We start from the raw sequence: 20,329 nt of genomic DNA on the forward strand, positions 1-20,329 counted from the left end.
GCATCAGGATATTATGCCCAAGCAGCATACTACATCACATCCACTTGCATATTCTTCATCCTTCAAAGATGTGGAAAAGAAAAGTGAATTGCACCTAAAATAGCTGTACTTGGAATTCTTAAATGATGTGAATTAAACTAAAGCTTTTTCTCTCTGCACTTTTTCTAAGACTCCTGCTTTAAAGTGTGTGCATCTTGTTTGCAGTTCAAATTACTATTTGCAAACAGACTCAGCAAAAAACCCAATTTTCACTGGCTCTGAATCCTAATTACCCTTTCCTGTCTATGGAATAATTGTGGAGTGATATTCAACAAGTGTAATATGCAGATGAAGTATAAATGACAGGCTACATAAATGTCCTTATTCCTTCCCTTCACAGCAACTTCTGTAGTATAGTCAATACAGTCATTTCAAAGAGGCAGAGATGCAGGCTCAACCTGAATGGGGGAGGCTGTGAAGCCAAGTCCTGTTGTGTAATTTGGAAGCATATACTGTAATACACCATACTAACTGAGATAATCAAAGTGTTTAAAATTTGTACCCATACATCCCGAAAACCAACACATAGTATTAAACGGAAATTTTCCATTAATATAAAAAAAGATAAAAATATAGTTAATAAACCTACAGCTCTCAAAACACCAAAAATAAACTAAGAAGCTGCCTTCCTTTGAATTTGAAAAAAATGAAGCTAATCAAAAATAAAAAATAAACGTTTTCATCCAGAAGTAGTCACCACTTGCACCATTCCCCCTTCCTCTCTTTTTCCATCTCAAAATTGATTTTATTCATCAAAACAGAGTGCCTTCTCCTCAGTTCCCGAGGATTTTTTGCAATCATTCTCTTCTGTCCTCTTGCATTTATTTTTTCGCTGGCACTTTCTCAATTTTTGCACTGTTTATTGCATGTACGAGCAATCAACCTCTTAATTTCCAAGACAGATCCCAAAATTCCGCCAGCTTTCATTAGCTGCTGTTGAAGAAGGAAGACAAGGCTGGTGGCTTATGAATGCTGTGCCTAAGTGCACTAGTACCATTTTATAACGTGCATTCTGAAACTACCCGAAATTAAGGAGGTTTATGCCCACAGCAAAACTGTGACTGCACATTGATCCAAAGAATAAAATATTTTGCTTTAAGTTGATACTTTTTCCCACGCCATCAGATTTAACTTGAACATTTTTTCTTGACAACTGCTTTCATCCCTACTGGTGAAACCCTGGTATTAAATATTCTAAAAAAAACACAGAACTTTCACAACGTCTGTTCCCTTATTGCACCTTCAGCAAATTATAGTTGTGTCTCATTTTAACAAAGCAGGAAATTACGCCTCTACAAAGTAAATTATGCTCAGCAACACCAGGGACAGATGTAGTATTTCTTAATGTCATCAGTTCAGACATATCAATTCATATTTCCCAATATATGCTTTATAAAAAAAAAAAAATCTACGTAATAAATGAAGCAATAGATAAAAGACCCTGGCAGTAATTCAATTCTCCTTACTCTGCAAGATAGCTTTGTACTGGCTTAAGATCAGGAAGATGCGTACAGTATGCAAAAATACTAAAATTAAAACTTGTATTCCTCTGAACACATTCACAGAAGCTGAGAAAAAAAGCATAAACCAGGTAACATATGAAATTAAAGTTCAAGTCTATGTCTAGTTCCAAAAGACAGAAGAAAGCCATGGGAAGAGCAGAGGAATATTAATCTCCAGGGACCAGTGAAACTTTGCAGTTAGAGCTATGCAAAACACTCCTTCGAAATTAATGAGCTCTTAGGGTCTCAGAGTCTTCTGCAGTAATACAAATTATTCTCTTCTTCACAAGTTTATATATAAATATATACACATATATACATATACACACACATATATATCATATATCTCACATACATATCACATATCAAAAATTTTTACTCCTGATTTTGGTACAACGTTTTCGGTGTTTCAGCTGGGTCAGCTTCATCTTGTGCTATACTTGCAGTGGACTTTCATCAGGCTCTGCAAATTAGAGGCCCAACCCTGTATTCTCAGTGGAATCACGGGAAGGTATTTCAGACTTGTCTTCAGTGGGCATGAGAAGACTAGGGGAAGAGCTAAACGACCAAGAGATCCAGCAAGGAAAAAAAAGTGATTAACTCTTGTCATTGTGAATCAGCAAACATGCCTTTCACAAAGACGCATAATTCAGCTTTTTGTCCGTGTAAGCAGAACACCTGTGCTCTGAAATTTCTGTCAAAAATGAATGGCTATCATATTTAGAAATTGTTGTTTTTCTGTGAGTGTACACAAGTATACTTTGTCCTACTATTTATTTTATACAGAATAGTGTGAAATACCTAAAGATTTGATATTTTAAAAAGCATGAGACAGAATTTTAAGTTCAGCTAATAGCCAAACATAGAACAATGCAGCAATGGGGAAGAAAGGAGAAAAATATTTGTGTTTTCCTATTCAGTTACCAGCTAACAGTAATAGAAATTATATATTCAATCTCCCTTTGGAAAAAAAAATACAAAATTTATCATAATGAACTGGTTGTCAGCACGATCTACAAATCTCATTAAGTTATATATTACTTATCTGTCTACAACGACAGGCAGTTTTACAATACTGATTAATATGACTGGAATCAGATCTGATCAGATACAATAGATATATAATAGAAATATTTTAATCAATATCATAAGTAATAGTTAGCATGGAATTATTCCTAACCAAAAAGACTGACACGAAGAAGTTGAAACAACCTGAAGTTTAAAATTTATATCTGTCTCTTTAGGCAACTTGGGCTCAGAATATATAATACCCATTTTCTTCCTCAAGTTGTCTTTTTTCTGATTATACAACAAATGGTGGTCAAATATATAAATTATGAAATCAGTTACAGCCCTGAGAAGGAAACCGCACATACGCTGTTTTGAGATGTGCCTGTGTGATAGCGTCCCCCACTTCCTGAACAAGAACTGAATACATTCAGCACTACATGTATAGGAGCTTTCATCAGCTTAAAATAACCCAGTCCATTCACCTGGGAAAATACAAAATATCGCCACAGCTTCAATAACTTACTGACAACCAATTCAAAAGAGAATTCAAAGAAAACAGAACCAGAATTGCTCATTCACAGGCCTGCAAGCAAGATTTGACTGGTTATACAAAGCATGTTATACCTTCACAGAAACTACCTTATTCTTTCTTTATTAGGCTCTCATTAAATCAATGACCAGTCTTTAGAACCTCTTCTCTTCTTCTCAATATTTCTCTTTGAAGCATGTTGCTGAAGTGAGCCACTTAATGAAAACAGTATGTACAATATTAAAAAAAACTGCAACTCTCCAAAGTCCTTACTTCTTCACCAATAAGGCAATACAGTAGTGAAGAAAAAATAACTTGAAGAAAAACTGATGAGACACAAGTGAAAGTTCTGCCTTTATACTTTGATAAAGACTGATGTCAATCGTATAAAATTACTACTGTTTACCTAACCACAGCTTGCAAGCGTCCTCCCATTCAGATTCCCCAATGAGTAAAGAATTTTCTGCATAAATTGTCAACAATATCCTTAGCCTTTTGAAATTCTCATGCTCAAAACTGCACAAATAAACAATTTAGGAAGAAATTATGCTCCTGGCAATGTTTCAATACAGATATACTAGAGGCAGAAGTCTAACACCCTTCTCTTTACAATGCCGCTGCACATAATCCAGATGAACAAAAGGGTACAAAGTCAATATATTAGTAAATTGATGGAAAGGTGCCTTTGTTTATTCTTACCAGCATATCAGAGAGCATAAATGCTGCAAATGCACATTAGAGATGCATAAATATCCACTATTGGTAAGGACCAGAGACAGACTATTATCTCTTTGGAGCAACAGGTTTAGGAAGAAATGAGCTCTACTAACACTTGCTTTAAAAAAAGCACAGTTTCTTGGCCCACATGAATCTCTTTAAGGGATATAGCCAGGTTTCTGCCATTCTTATTCACACTGTAGCCCACAGTTATTCTCAAATCCCTGATCTTCAAAACAACCTGTAACTGAATATAAGAGTGGTACAGCTTGAAGGAACAAAGACTTTTACACCAAGTGCACAAGTATCTTCAATGCTCCTATAAAACTGAAGTTATATCTAGAGTACATGAAAGACAAACGCATCTCATGCTTATGGAATTGCCAATTCACATGCCTGAAGGTATTTTTATATATTCAGTCAATGTGACAATAATTATGACTAAGGAAGCAGAAGTAAACGTCAGCCTTGTAACTCAGCTCGGTTCTGTGAAATGAACAAAAGATTTGGTGACAGAACTTTTAAAACTGAACATTAATCTTTACAAAAATCCATGAAGTTCTTATTGTATTGTCCAGTTTCAGATTTTATATTTTTCCTTACACATCTAGTATGTGCAACAGAAAGTCACCAAGCAGATCCGGAGGCTGAAGAACATGACTTACAAGCAGAGGCTGAGAGAACTGGGCTTGTTTGGCCTTAAGAAGAAAAAGCTAAAGAGAAACCTCATTGCTGTCTTACCACTACCTGATCAGAAAGTACAGAAAGGAAGGAGCCAGACTATTCTCAGAGGGGCATGACAATAAGACATGATGGCACAGGACACAAGTAGAAATATGAGGAATTCCAATTAGATAGCAGGAAAAAAAAATACCAGGATGGCAGTCAATCACCAGCACAGGTTGCTCAAGGAGGTTGAGGAATCTCCATTCTCAGAGATGTTCAAGACTCAACTGGACACGGCCCCGAGCAACCTGATCTCATTTGACCTGCCTGGAGCACAGGACAGGACTAGGCAGCCTCTGAAGGTTCCTTCTAGCCTAAATTATTCTATGATTTTATGAATATAGTTATTAAGGTTAATGAAAGGAACTGACATTTAAAAAATGACTGCAAAAGTCCCATAGTAACACACTTCCTGAAATTCTTGAAAGGAAGGGAAAGGCCTTCATTAGATTTAAATCTTGAAATATACTGATTTAATCAAGTACGACAATTACAATCTCATCAATTTCATCTGAGATTAAAATTCTTGCTTACTCATCTAGGCCTTTATAGGCATGCTTAATGCCAGTGGCATGTAGCCCACATTGCTGAAGAATCTTTGGGACTGGTGGCTTCAAAGCATCATGAAATACAAGTGAAGTTCTGTGTAGGCCTTTTTAATATACATGGTGCAAACCCAGACCAAAGCTTCACACATTTTCATTTGAAATAGGAACACTTTGCACAAAAGGATAAATGACAGCAATAAGGTTTAGGACTACACTACCTCTGCTGTAATGTATTGATGTCCACACTCCATTAGTATCACATACATGTGAACATTAGCTCACAACACTGACGAGAAATAGCTTTGCTGGCACCTGGGATTCCCGCAAATAGGATCAGTTTTAGGCCAAGAGGAGAAAACATGCCTCCATGCTTGCCTATTGCCAGGTGTCTAACCAGACTTCGGAATAGTCTGTAACTATACAGTAAGAGACAACTGGAATCCCAAAAAATTAATCTTTAAGATGGAGAATATTAATATTACAATTCTGTTTAATCAGCAGGAAATTTCTGTTTTCTCTTCTGCAGCAGTCTGCTGTAATCATAAAGGATGGGATTCCTGTTACCTAACTTTAACCAGCTCTAGGTTCAGCATCTAATCCAAGAGAGATTCCCTTTACATTCAGTGGTGAGGATGTATTTACACTAGATACAAACCTTGCAACATGAATAATTTAGCTGATATGGCTTCCACACATGATGAGCAAAATCAAGAAGAGCAGAATGAGGAAGTTCTTGCTCAGCTAATAAAATACTGTAAAAACTAAATAAATGGTTCATCTCTAGCACTTCTTTTCATGGTTGGGAACTAGTAGAACCATCTCATGTTTAGTTTAAATATACTGCAGCAAACAATATTGCATTGCTAAAGGAAAAGGTTTTTTCTATATCTAATTTCCAACAACTGTCTTGTGAAAAAAAATTCTACACCAAAACATAAAGATGCACATGCATTTCCAATGAATACAAAATAACATTTTAGTTTTTAATATTTAGAGCTATGGAATCTCATATTTCCACACACAGTGCCATTAAAATGTTCTATGTTTTTGAATATTTCATGTTTTATCAAATATTTTTGCTCAGAAAAAATAAAATTCTGCTATTTTGCCCTCAAACACAGTCATAGTATTAAAATGGAATAAAAGATGGAAATCAGCATATTTTCAGGACTCCAAATAATGTATTTTCCTTGCATTTGTTGTCTGATGTTGGTGGTGGCTATGGCACTGTACAGTGCTTAATGTGTAATATGGCTCCCAACTTTCACATCCTGTCAAAGACTTTTCTCCATGTTCTCAGTTAAGAATTGCAAAGTCAATTCTGTACTTGTGTCCCAAACGTAGTCTTTTTATTTTCAACAAAGAAAATATAAACATATAGAAATAGCTATATATACAAACATATACATACACATACTTGCACTTCTCCAGTGAGACATGAAGAGAGCAATTTGAAAGAGAAGATAAAAGAAGCTGAAATAGGTTAGCCGGTTCTAACTCAATCTTACTCCTTTTTGGCCTGTTTGTTTGTTTTAACCTACAGTTATGATACTAGAAATCCACTTACCCAACTAGTATTAAGCAATTAAGCTTACCAAATGATATCAAAAATCTAGCAAACTCAATTATTAAGGCAGCATTATCAGAGCAGCAGTTTCTCTTTTGTCTTCCTTGACTAAACATAAAAATCTCCTTGAAATATCCTGGTATATCTGCTCCAGGTTCTTTAATAAAACCAAAAGAAATACTTCATCATTTCAGTAATTTTAGTACACTTAGGATAGCATAGAACTAATTGTTGAAGTTTACCAGTGCCATCTGAATATTAATGGAGTGAAGACAATAATGCTCTGCTTTTACTTTCAACACAATGTACAGAACTTAAATTCTAATTTATAACAGATTTCATTGTATTTGCACTTAACTTGTGGTTGCTTCGAACTACCTCAAAGCAGTAAAGAAAAGCTAAGATCAAGACGTACTTTTGCAAGAAAATTAGAAGTAAACATTAAAACATCTTTTGAAACTTCATGAAGAGTTTCAACTGTGAAAGACTAGCATTTGCAGGTTTCAATTTGGTTCCAGGTTATGAAATAATTAAATTGCCTATACACAACCCAGGCAGAGGAATTACTATTGCTTACTTTTCAATATTGAACAAAAGATAAGGAAAAATTCCTGAAATAGTTATTTTTAAAGGATTACGCAGCTACTGTCACTTTTGAGACACTTTGTGAATATGTTCCCCCCTATAATTTTCAAGAACTTGCTAACTAGATGATGTTTAGTTAAATTACAATAGTTACATATACCAGGAAAAAAATTAATAGACTGGTTAAATTCCAGCTTGTAAACCCTTTCTGTAAACTCCAAGATTCCTTCAAGATATATTTTTAGGCATATTCATATATGACACCTGAGTATAAAAATTTTCACTTCCCTGTCTCATGAATTATTTTCAAATTAGAATTCTAGATTGGGACTAACAACTTCTGAACTCTGTTGACCAACTCTGCCACCAGCTGCTTGAACCTGCAAAAATCACTAGTCTGTCTGATGCCTTTGATTCTTTGAGTAAAGCAGAACTTCTATTACTTTTCTTGCAGTTCACATCTCTCATGTGCTTAAACATTTCAAAATAGGCAATCAGACCCAAGATGAAAACAAAAGTTTAAATTCCTAAGTAGAGCTTGTTGTTTGATCTGTGTAAAATTAAATGATTAAACCATAGCTTGTAGAAAATTATTTGCTGCAAATGGCAAGACTGTAAAGGATATTATCGTATCATTTAATAATTCTGGAAAAAGATGGACAGTCCAGAACAGGTCTGAGTCACAGCAGGCATCTCTATGGCCAGTATTTGCTATAAAATTTTTTAGTGGAAAAGATTTATGCTCTTGTGTAAGTCTGGACATTTTCCATCTTTCATTCATTTTTTAAAGACTTTTTGAAAAATAAGCTATCACAGTTTAGCATACATCATGATGTATGTCCAATCTATCATGATACAATGTGCAAAATTATTGGTCATAGATTCAAAAATTTAATATAAGAGAACAAAGTGTCAGTTTGCTCTTCATTAGAGCACAGCAAACTAATAATAGCAGGCATTAAACATAAAATGTTTTGCAGGGCCTTCTTCGCCATCCACCTACAAGTTAAAATACCAAAATAAAACTTTTTTCCAGCAATATATTCCCCTGTTTAACAACAGAAATGAAGAACTTACAAGTAAAGCAATCTTTTAGCAAATTTCTGCTACGACAGAGCTTCACATGGCCCTTCACGTTACTTCTTGGGTTCATTTCCTAGAACAAACAGAAACAACACTACAGGTGAAACAAGTTATACAATACTGAAATACACTTAATATTCATGACTCATGTTGTGAAGCAAGCTTGGAAGAGATTTTTAATACTGATGTCTTTCAGATGGTACAAATCTAAACCAACACTTCTGGAATTACAGGATAAGCCTAAAAAAGGTTTATCAATTCTTATGCCAGATTCTGGTTCCCATTCGTCTTTCTGTAGACTCTCAGACTGACCTCAGATTAACGCTTTAACTCCAAAAGCACAAGAAAACCAAACATGACTCTCCCTGTATTAGCAATACTAGCAGAGAAAGCCTTTTTGCAACCAGCTAACCCTTACAGCATAGGCCAAATACCATTCTAGGTATTCAGCAAAGAACCCAAGCCAGGTTAGCCTGACCCATGCAACAGCTCCAGAAGGAAGCAGTAAATGAGAACAGTGGGCAACTCCCTGCTGCAGGGGACAGACACCCCCATGTGCCAACATGACCTGTCATCTAGGGAAGTTTGCTGCTTGCCAGGTACTCAGATCCGGGACATTGCAAAAAGACTCCTGACACTTGTCCAGCTCTCAGACTATTACCCACTCACTACTGGATCACGGGCATCACTGACACTGCTAGCGGTGACCTGAAAAGTATCAAGTGTGACCACATGGCTCTAGGGTGATGGTCAAGGGCATGGGAGCTCAGGCAGCTTTCTCCTCAATCTTGCCAGTGAAGAGTAACGGCACAAGCAGGAGTGGACAGATCCTGCCAGTCAATAATTGGTTCCACTGCTGGTATCAGCAACAAAGTTTTGGGTTTTTTTTATGACCACAGGATCCTCTCTGAGGATCAAGGAGTGGCTGGAAGAGAGAGGCTGCACCTGACCAAGTGGAGAAAAGCATCTTTGCCAACAGGAGAGCTTTAAACTAAGAACAATAGAGGAGGAAAAGCATGACCAACAATCAAGTGAGGAAGTGGGGGCCCAAGGGGGCAGGCAAAGAGTGGAGGGTGATGTGAACAGGAGAGACCTTGGTCTCAAAAAAGCAGGGCTGAAAGCCGCCAACCCAAAGCATATCCAAATAAATAAGGAAATGCCTACCAATTAGAATTATGAGGAAAGCTCTCGCACCGTTTCTGGAAAATCAGCACAGCCAAATACCGAAGATCTCTGAAATACCTGTACACTAATGCATGCAGCATGGGTAACAAACAAGAGGAATAAGAGCATGCATGCAGATGCTTGCAGTTGCAGAGTTATGATCTCATTAAGATCACAAAATGGATGCATACAGGCTCTTTAGGAAGGACAGGCCAGGAAGGCAAGGAAGGGGAGTTGCCCTTTACACGACAGCGCAGTGGGAATACATGGAACTCTGCTTAGGGACAGATGATGAGCCAGTCGAGAGCTTAGAAGGTGGGACTGAAGGGCAGACAAACATGATTGACATTGTGGTGGGTGTCTGCTACAGATCACCTGATCAGGAAGAAGTAGATGAGGCCTTCTTCAGACAACAAGAAGCTGCCTCACATTCTCAGGCCCTAGTCCTGACTGCAACATCCATGACAGACTCCAATCACCACAATATCAACTAGACAGGCAATCCAGCAGAGGACGGGCAATCCAGGAGGTTTCTGCAGTGTACTGATGATTCTTCCTGATCCAAGTGATCAAGGAGCCAATGAAGGGTGACACTTGAGTAGACCTCATATCTACACACAAGGAAGAGTTCAGAATCCTGAAAGAACAGAACAATGCGAAAAGCACCATCACAAACTTAGACTTCCTAGAGCAGACTTTGACCTCTTCAAGGATCTGACTCAAAGAAGCCCATGGGATACAACCCTGAAAAGAAGAGAGGTCCAGAAGAGCTGGTTGGTATTCAAGGATGATCTCCTTAAAGAGCAAGAACAGTCCATTACAAAGAGCAAGAGGTCAAGCAAAGGTGGCAGGACACCTACATAAACAAAGAGCTCCTGACAAAACTCAAGTGCAAAAAAGAAGCATGCAAGAGGTGAAAGCGGGGACAGGTGACCAGGAGGGAACAGAGAAACACTGTTCAAGCATGCAAGTATGGTTTAGGAAAGCCAAAACCTGTCTGCAGTTGAATCTGGAAAGAGATGCAAGAAGGCAACAAGCAAGGTTTCTACAAGTACATAAGCAGCAAAAGGAAGGCTAAGGAAAACATGGGTCTGCTACCAAACGTGGCAGAAGCCCTGGTGACAAAAGGCATGGGAAAGACTGACATACTTAATGCCGCCTTTGCCTCAGTCTTTACTAGTAAAATCTGTCTCCAGCAATCCTATGCCCCTGAGACCAAAAGAAAAGCCTGGAGCAAGGAAGATTTACCCTCAGTGGAGGAGGATCAGGGCAGGGAATGTTTAAACAAATTGAATACACACAAACCCCCGGGCCCTGACAGGATGCACCCAGATGGTGAGGGAGCTGGCCAATGTCATTACAAAGACACTCTCAACCACCTTTGAAAGGTCATGGCAATTAGGAGAGATTGCTGAGGACTGGAAGAAAGCAAATATCTTCAAGAAGGGCAAGGAGGAGGATCTGGGGAACTACAGGCCAGTAAACCTCCCCTTGATCCCTGGGATGGTTATAGAGAAACCAGCCCTGGAAACCAATTCCAAACACAAGAAGGACAAAAGGTGATAAGTAGTAGTCAGCATGGATTTACAAAGGGGAAATTGTGCCTGACCAAACTGATAGCCTTCTACGAAGAAATGACTGATTCAATGGACAAGGGGAGAGCCTGCTATCCTGACTTTATCAAGGCTTTCAACATCATCTCCAAAACCAAACAGCACAAGCTAGATAAGTGGACAGTGAGGTGGACTGAAAACTGGCTGAACTGCCAGGCTCAAAGGCTGTGATCAGCAGCACAAAGTCCAGCTGGAGGGCAACCACCACCAGCAGCAGAGCCCAGGGGTCAATACAAATAAACATCTTCCTTAATGACTTGCACCATGGGGAAGAGGGCACTCTCAGCAAGTCTGCAGATGAACACACAGCTGGGAGGAGCAGCTGACACACTACATGACCATGCTGCCATTCAGAGGGACCACAGCAGGCTGGAGACATGGGCAGAGAGGAACCTCATGAAGCTCAGCAAAGGGAAGTGCCCACTCCAGGCACCAGTACAGGCTGCAGGCTGACCTGCTAGAAAGCAGCTTGGCAGAAGAGCAGGCAAGGGTCTTGGTGGACACCATCACCAGCAGGTCAAGAGAGGTGTTCCTCCCCCTCACCTCAGCACTGGCACACACTGGCACACTGCACCACATCTGCAGTGCTGGGTCCAGTGCTGGGCTCCCCAGTACAAGGGAAACACGGACATACCGGAGCAAGTCCAGTGAAGGGCCACAAACATCATTAAGGGACTGGAGCATCTCTCATACAAGCAGAGGCTGAGCAAGCTGGGATTGTTCAGCCTGGAGAAGGGAAAAGCTCAGCGGGGGGATCTTACCCATGTGTATAAATACCTGATTGGGGGAGAGAGGGGGCAAAGGAGGAAGGAGGAGCATAACGATGGAGTGAGGCTCTTTGCTGCAGTGCCCAGTGAGAGGACAAGAGGCAACATGCACAAATCAAAATATAGGAAATTCCAGTGCAGCATTAAGAAGTTTTTTCTCAACCATGCGGGTGGTCAAACACTGGAAGAGGTTGCCCAGAGAGGTTATGGAGTATCCATATTTGGAAATATTCAAAACCTGACTGGACATAGCTGTGAGCAACCTGCTTTAGGTGGTCCTGCTTTGTCTAGTCCAAACCCCTGCTCAATCTCCCACAGTTTCTTCCAACCTCAAGAATATTGTGATTCTATAAATTTTTTTGCATTATTATTTGAGTAACTGGTAACACTGACTAATGAAATCCAGGGCATCCTTTGGCCTCTTTGGAATTAATGGCAAGACTCCACACACAGACTAAAACTAGTGGGGACAATTCTGATAATTTGATCCAATTTACAGTATAATAGAAACCAGGGAATTTTCCTCAGTAATTCCTGCCTCAGACTCTCCTTGTTTTTGCTAACTGCCTGAAAAAGCAGAAGATATATATTTATACAAGTTTGGGGGATATTCAAATATGATATTTAGTGGATTAACAAACACAAATGTATTTTCCTTTGTAATGAAAAGACGCATGTTAAAACAAGAAATCATTGCTCTAAGCACTCTCAGAAAAAATCTTTTATTTAACATGTATGCTAGAAATGTGAGTCTACTGCATGGTATTCAGTGATACTAAATGTAAAACACAGGTATAGTTATATGGGCATTCATGGGTTTATGACTACATGACCCAAAGAACTGTTCCACTGTATGTGCAGAGATTAGCCCATGGAATAAGCTTCATAACTCATCTAGAACAGAAGCACAGATATGTTGTAGAATAAAAGTTAATGAAATTCCTTAGATTCAACATATTACTTAGGAAAAAAAAATCCTTTAGTAGTTGAAACCATTCATCTTCAAGTGAGCAGATTTTTTTCTTTACAAGTTCACATTTGAGTTTGAGTTGTTGAAAACAACTACAAAACATTTTTCAAGTGCTCTAAATAGCTATTTCCCTAGGAAAAAAAAATATCAGTACACACTTTTATTCTCTGTTGTCACAGAGAACAAAGAATATATATTAAAGTGTATTTCTGTACATATGTACCCTTGCATACATATGTTGCATGTATACAGTAGCATGGATATCATGCTCACGTTGCTAAGGAACCAGACACTTCTTTGCCAAAAGTGTGGTTACGAAGACATTTTAATTCTTAAACAGAGAGAGTATGTGTAAGCCTTTTTTGTTAATCAAGGGAAAAAGCTAGTTTACAAGATTGCTTGGTTAATAACCAGGAGCACATTAAAGCTAACAAAATCTTAACACGTGCAATTAGAAGTTTATCCATTCCATAGTGTTTATGTACTCAGATATGACTTCAGAAGCTAGCCCAAAAGGTAGCAGATAACAGTATGAAGTTACTGTTTTTGATGTAACAGAAGATGAAACAGAAACCCTGACAGTTTTTTGACTTACTAAAAGCTCAAAACTTCAGGAAACAACATAGTAGTTAAATTCAATGGCACGAGATAAAATACTATGGAAATACACTACTGCTTTTAAAGGAAGACAAAACAAGTTTGCTATAGAGCTGTTTTGAAAAATCAATCTATAGGCATACCCATTAAAAAAGACAAATCACATAACTGTTACTTGGATCTGTGCTCATATATTCCTGTTATTTCACAGAACATTACATAATCCCTATTCAATACCTGTAACTTTTATTTATTTTGGTCCATCTGCTCTGCAAATGTTCTTGCCAAGCAGTCTCCCATGGCAACCTCAAATACCACATAGCCCCAGTCCTCTGTGGAAGCACTTCTAACTGATCCACTTGTGAATTTCAAGCAGCATCTTTTTCTGCAGTACTCCTTCAAGTAAACAACAAATAAAATGGAGCCTTCCATCAAAAGAAACACATACATGAACGAAACAAACCCGCATGAATATGAACTTAATTTGGTGGGCCCTTTTCTTAATTAAAATAATCTCATTTTTGGAGAGATTTGCATTTAAATCGTGTAAGGCAAGAATAGGAGATCTATGTTATAAAACAACTATGAATCTGTTGGCAGTTTTTGCTTGATTAAATAGCTCAAAATAATTGTTACACATAGCTAAACAAACTGTGCACAATAAAAGTTGTAAAGAACATGGCCACACTACCCTGGGCAGTAAAAGTTTAGGAATTAAAAGCCCACAGTGACTGCTTGGTATGGCACAATCGCAGCTACATATAATCAATCACCTACGCATCATCAACAGCCCATCTCCAATCTTTTCACCCTCATGTTTAGAATGAGCAACAGAAATACAAAGAGGAGGAAATTTTCCTCAATATATTTTCATGCAAGATAGGAACTCACAGTATCAGCAACTGCCCAAACGCAACTTCTGTACACACCTTTCTGATCTAGCTATATTTCTCTTGACCGAAACTGCCAAAACCAGACAGCAACTCAGAGTTTCACCCAAGAATCTATCTTGAGAACCCGTAGCTCCAATTTTAAGGAGTACTAGGCATGTACAACATTCATTTATAAGCTAACTTCTTCTGAAAAGCTCTCTCAGAGTGAGCACTACAAAAATGAGTAAATATTATACATTAGTTTTGAGCACATTGGTCCTGGGGGTTTAAGTTGCAAGGGAAAAACGCTGTGGAAGTGGTGTGCATATTGCGGAAGAATCCTCTCTCAGTTCAAAATGCGGCAGGCCAGTGTCCCGAACAGCCTGAGGCCCGGCACTGATACGTTAGATACCTCTGTTCAGGAACACTGGAAGCAGCTAGGGGCAGGTTATACAGAGACTTAAACAGCAATCAGCTGTAGCTTCTGGGCCATTTCTACACTACCGTACTGTAGTTTATAACTTCGAGCTACTTTAAAAATATATATGTTTATGGAATCCCAGAACCAAATTAAAACCAAAACTGCTGGATGCAGTTTCTCACAATATTTTTCTACCTGCATCACCACCTTCACATTTATTTGTGTTAACCTTGGGCTTTCCCCAGATGTACTCCCTTTCGTTCATCTACCAATTCAGTCCAAATAGGTTTTATAAACTTTATAAGATTGGTCTAGATCTCTGGTTTGCATGACAGTCCTGTACAGCATTTCTGGTATTTGTAGGAGGAAGGGCTTCTTTGCACATCTCGAACCTAAATGACACTATGGGCTACACAGCAAATCTGATGTTTGTAGGGAGCACAGAACAGACCTACAAGGGGACTGCCTGGCTGATCTGTTGGATATGCATTAAGTCCAGTCATTTTACAAAGCATGTATGCAAACACTGCTGGACAGATAAATCCAAAATATAAGTACAGGAGCCCTCTGCTTCCAAATAAGAGCTCCATATGAAGTCTCTCTCTCCAAATCCACAGTATTACCTTGATGAGGTCACCTGCTACCTTCCCAACTATTTTGTACTACCAAATTGGCCAAAAGACACTTGCGTGCAAGCATCAATAGAAACAATTTCTATTTGAGAAAAACAGTGCATTTTAATATTACACTTTAAAGAACTTCAAGTTGTATTATTTTTATCATGTTATTAAAACATGCCCTTGAGCTGGAGTGTTAGGTTCGTGACTTCTAACATAGTTTATTTCTTAAAGGGAGGTAGTAGCACTTCTGCAGTCAGGCACTAAGGCTATGCTAAAAACTGGTAATTCAATTCTTCAATTGTATGAACCTAACCACACATGTTCTATTATCTTTTCTTATATGCAATTTATTTCTTAGTTTTTACAAAAAAAACAAAGCTAATAGACATATCTAAATCAAACATTTCAGTCAAAACTACAGTGAAAGCTATAAAAAGTACATTACTGCAAGTTTTCAATGACAAACCACAATTACTGTTTGTTTTTTCTTAGGAGGATTAGATGTCTAATTTCAGTGCATCATAACAAACATATCAGTGATTTTCAGTAACAGCCAATTTTATTATATGCCACAGACGCATGCAAGATAACATCCTCTGCTCTTCAGCCAATTAATGAAAAACATTTTTCAAGTATGCTATTCCGAAAGTAATGATTTAAACTAAAAATAAAATACAAGTTTTTAAAGTACTAACGGCTTACTTTTTCTGACAGTGTCTGAAAGACTATAAAAACCTTTAAATTATTAGAATCTATTCTGGAAATGGCTAAGCAGCCAGTACTGTATTCATTTATCCTTTGTCCTTTCAAGCTTTCAGGGTGCTGTGTAGCCATAGCAACTATGTCTTTCTCTCCAAAATCCATTAGCTGGTTTCAGTCTGGGATTCAGTACTACCATAAAAATCAAAGCCAAAGATTAAAAAAATTATGATAAAAAAAGATTCTTGGAGACAAGCATTTCCTTAAAAGCAATTTCTGTATCTTCATGCTTTATGTGTAACAGCAAAAGAAATCAAAAGGTTAAAAGGACATCAAAAGATAAATTAAAAATGAATTCTAAAACTTGGCTAACATCAGGAACCATGAAGCACAATCTCAAATTAGACATCATAACAAAATTAGTTCTTATTTGCATTAAGTCACTCAGTGCTACTGGCTGGCCATCAAGGAAACAGCACTACAGACGAGCTCTCACTTCACCATACCTCACTCCCCTTCTGACAGCAGACTGAGGTACAAGTATTAAGAAAGAAAACAGACCAGGATTTTCACGGCAATTTCGACAAGCCCATGCACAGTTGCACAAGATAAAAAGACACCGTTGTTCCTACATTTCTTTTGCATGATAGTACAGACACAGACTACAAATACTGCTGTCTGTATACTGTAAAAGAATGCCATTGCTAGAAAATAGAACGTCTTGGACTCTTATTCCATGGAGACAACTTTAAAAGACAGCAGGTGTTTCAGAAAACAGCTAAGGATAAGCTTAATCCTCTACTTATTATTTGGATATACCAAGTCCATCACGACAGTCCTGAGTAATTTCAATGCCAGCTCAGTCTTGACACTGGTTACAGGTAAACTAGGCTAATGACATTGTTACTGTTCACTCTAATCCGATTTATCAGCAGGTACATTTGGTCATTAGGATGAGCTACACTTTTCTGCAAGGAGGAGGTAATCTATAAACTGGTGAAATACATTGTATGGGCCACTAATTAAAACAAAAAGTTTCCTTGAATCTCTGTACTACATTCTTTAATTAAAAATATTTCACTGCTTCGTCATCTGTTGAATTCACCGTTAGCTCATCTTTCGCTAATATCATTTTATACTTTGATTAATGTTTGTTAATTTAAAGCAGAAGCAAATCAGACACAGGTGAAATATCTATCATGGTAAGAAAGTTGTGTGTAGAGACTGTGTGTGCAGGGACTTCTACTTTTATGGTAGAATTCTTGAATATATAAGAAAAGACATTTTGGATAGCATCACACACTGAGCAGTATTTGAAAAACCTACATTTTGTGCCTGCAAACGAAGATAAAGATACACTCCTGTTCAACAATTTAGCACAAATAATGGATGTTGATATTAAGCATAAGAATACAGCTGAAGGATAATGTAGGCATAAAATATTAGCACATTCATGTGATACTTTTATCCCATATCATCATTTTAGAAATGTGACACTTTTTTCCTGTTTGTTTTTAAACAAGGCAGACTGGAACTGTGATTCACAGAGATTGTGTGCATTGCCCCTTCAGCTAGAGTGTGCGGGGAGCCGGGGAAGGAGACCACTAATAAGAACAAAGAAATACTGGTATTTGATTCTGCTTTCTAGCTTCTTACTCTGCTGTTACTCTTTTTAGAACAAGCAAAAACACTGAATGCCAAGACCGTAATTATCTAGGATAAAGAAAGACCACAGAACTATTTTATTTTGAAAAGGTACCAAAAATTGCAAAAGGAAATGTCACTCACATTCAACTAAAGACAAAAAAAAAATCATAGAGGAGTTTCATGAATCTACAATTCCACATTTTCCTATAATACAGAACTTGTGAAATTCTGGCTTCGTGAAAGTTGATAGCAAAACTCACATGGACTTCAAAATGGCAAGGATTTCACTGCGTATCAAGGATGACATAGAAAGGAAGCAAAGGTGATGTTTCCTGTCACTCTGGTGGAGGATGGAGTCATGTCGTCATCGTTTCTACACCTGACTTGGCCAATGATTGTGATCTTCAGCTCCTCCCTGGTGCAAAGCAGAACAGTAGCATACTTCTGCTACTGCTGTCTGGGAGCTAGACGGTTAAACAAAGATGAAGAAAATTCTTCCTCCCACCTATTCTTGGGTGCTACCTTTCCAACAAAAACAGAGGGAGCATCATCTTTGCTTTAAAACACAGTAAGCATAGTGAGGAAGGCAGGTACACTTAATGGTTAGAACATTTTGACAAGACATAAGATCCAGATTCAATTTTATCCTCAGCATTAAGATACTCAACTATTTGAACTATCTATTCCACTACCAACTAACTTACTATTTTAAAAATCATTGTTGTTACTGACGGCTGTGCAATTTCATCCAGTCAGGTTATAGAGCAAAGTACTTTCTATCCACACTATTCATAGCTTGTGACCAATAATCTTAGGAGAGGGGAACAGCACATATGGGCACTTTCTGCGCACAGTATTACTACTGCAAAAGGCTGACAACGAGAAGCAGCTCTGAGGGGACAAATCACCAGAAATTAAATCCAGCTCCATGAGTCAACAAAACGAACAACCCACACAAACAATCCCCCCCATGCACAGAAAACTAGCGATTTGATACAATATAAATAGCCGCAGGTGTTCTCAAAACACCTCTAAGTGTTGCTACCAAATCTGATGATAGTTCTCACAAATAGCTCAAATGACAATGCCTTGAAAAACAAAAGTGATTTTCTGTTCCATTAGGGCTTCGTAATCGAAATATTGCACAGTATTCTCTCTGAAGAGCTGCTTACAGAATTGCATCATTTACCTACAATTATTCCATAAAGTTTCTTTAAAATTCAAAATCTATGTTCCTTGCTTTTCTAGTTTATCTTCTATTGATAAAACTAAAAGGCCCCAAAAGCTACAGCCACATATTTTCATAGCGTTGGTTTGTACTTCATTAAATTCCACAGGTTTAAATCCTTTAGAGTCCTAAAAATATTCTACAAGCTTTCAATTACAAGGAAACACAAGGCAGACCTTTGTTTAGAGCCTATAGTACCAATTAAACTAAACTTGGAAGACAACTAGTCATGGGAAGTTTAATTTTCCTTGACAGGAAAAAACAAGAGACCCCCACACAAATAAAACGCCCACGTAGTATCTTTCCCCTGCGGAGGCTCAGACAGGTGCCACTCTGCAGTTGTCACAGTTACCGCTCTACATGGCCACAGCCCGAGTACTCCCTAATGGCTCCCTCCGAGTTCACAAATGAACTCATGGAAACTGCTATAGCTTTCAAATAGGTGATGGTCACGAAAAATAACAGATAAAGATTCAGTGATTTAAAATACGTCTTTTAACACAAGTTCTTCTCTAAAACTGCATCCCATTCAGTTTGTCCTAATCGGCCAGTTCAGATGCCTTACATGCCATCCAATTTTTCTTTTGACTGTCTTTTCTGTTCCCCAATTCACAGCAGAACATGCCAGGATAACAAGAATCTGTCTGGATTACACTGGTATTATGGTAACAGGAAGAGATCTAGTTTTGAAGATACATCCATCCACTTCTTAACATATGTACAATTCGTAAATCATAATTTTAGTTGCAGAGTATCACTAGCTCAACAGTTAGTGCTGAGGATCACAGTGCGCGAGAAGGTTATTTTCACACACATCTTGCAAAATTCTGAGATCTTTCATAAGCATAGCAACATCCTCCTGTCCCTTATCTCTTAAAAGCATATTCTTAAGTGAACAAACTTTAAGATTCCAGGTTGGTTTTAACCTTAGAATAACAACGACAAGAAGCCAGCGGGGACAACCCAGCCCTTTGCAATATATACCTTTATTTGCTTTCTGATTGTGTTAGGGATTCTTCTGATCTATATATATGGCCTAAAAATTTTTAAAGATGCTCTTCTGATGACACTGACACTACCATGGCTAGTGATCTCAGTTCTTTTCAATACAGACAGAGACAGAGCCACTAGAAGGGACCTTCTCCCTCTAACACTTCCCACCCTAGTCTGGCATGAACACAAGAGCAATCTAGATCAATGGATGGTTTAGCAGCAGATAAAACAAATACAAGTATTTCTCATGAGCCTAAGAACTGAGGAAGCCAGGTTTCTGCATCTGTTGATTGGCTTTTTGGCTGAATTATGCTAATATCACACTCCCACAAAGTATTTTGGTCTCTATGCACAATCTGCCACATTTGTATGTGTACTTAAAAATCCTTACTCATACTAACAGCTACCATCAATCAGTTTCTCCCACTGAA

At 38.0% G+C, this 20,329-nt stretch overlaps 1 protein-coding gene across 8 annotated transcripts in view; it reads right to left on the reverse strand.

The window, feature by feature from the left end:
* MARCHF1 (membrane associated ring-CH-type finger 1) overlaps positions 1-20,329 on the reverse strand; it is a 247,853-nt gene that overhangs the window by 159,828 nt on the left and 67,696 nt on the right. For all 8 annotated transcript variants that reach the window (XM_064510927.1, XM_064510923.1, XM_064510922.1 and 5 more), the window contains one exon: positions 8,302-8,380. The gene's annotated coding sequence lies outside the window, so the exon portion shown is untranslated. The remainder of the gene's footprint in view (positions 1-8,301; positions 8,381-20,329) is intronic.

Source organism: Dromaius novaehollandiae, chromosome 4 (genome assembly GCF_036370855.1).
Source record: "Dromaius novaehollandiae isolate bDroNov1 chromosome 4, bDroNov1.hap1, whole genome shotgun sequence".
NCBI classification, from domain to species: domain Eukaryota; kingdom Metazoa; phylum Chordata; class Aves; order Casuariiformes; family Dromaiidae; genus Dromaius; species Dromaius novaehollandiae.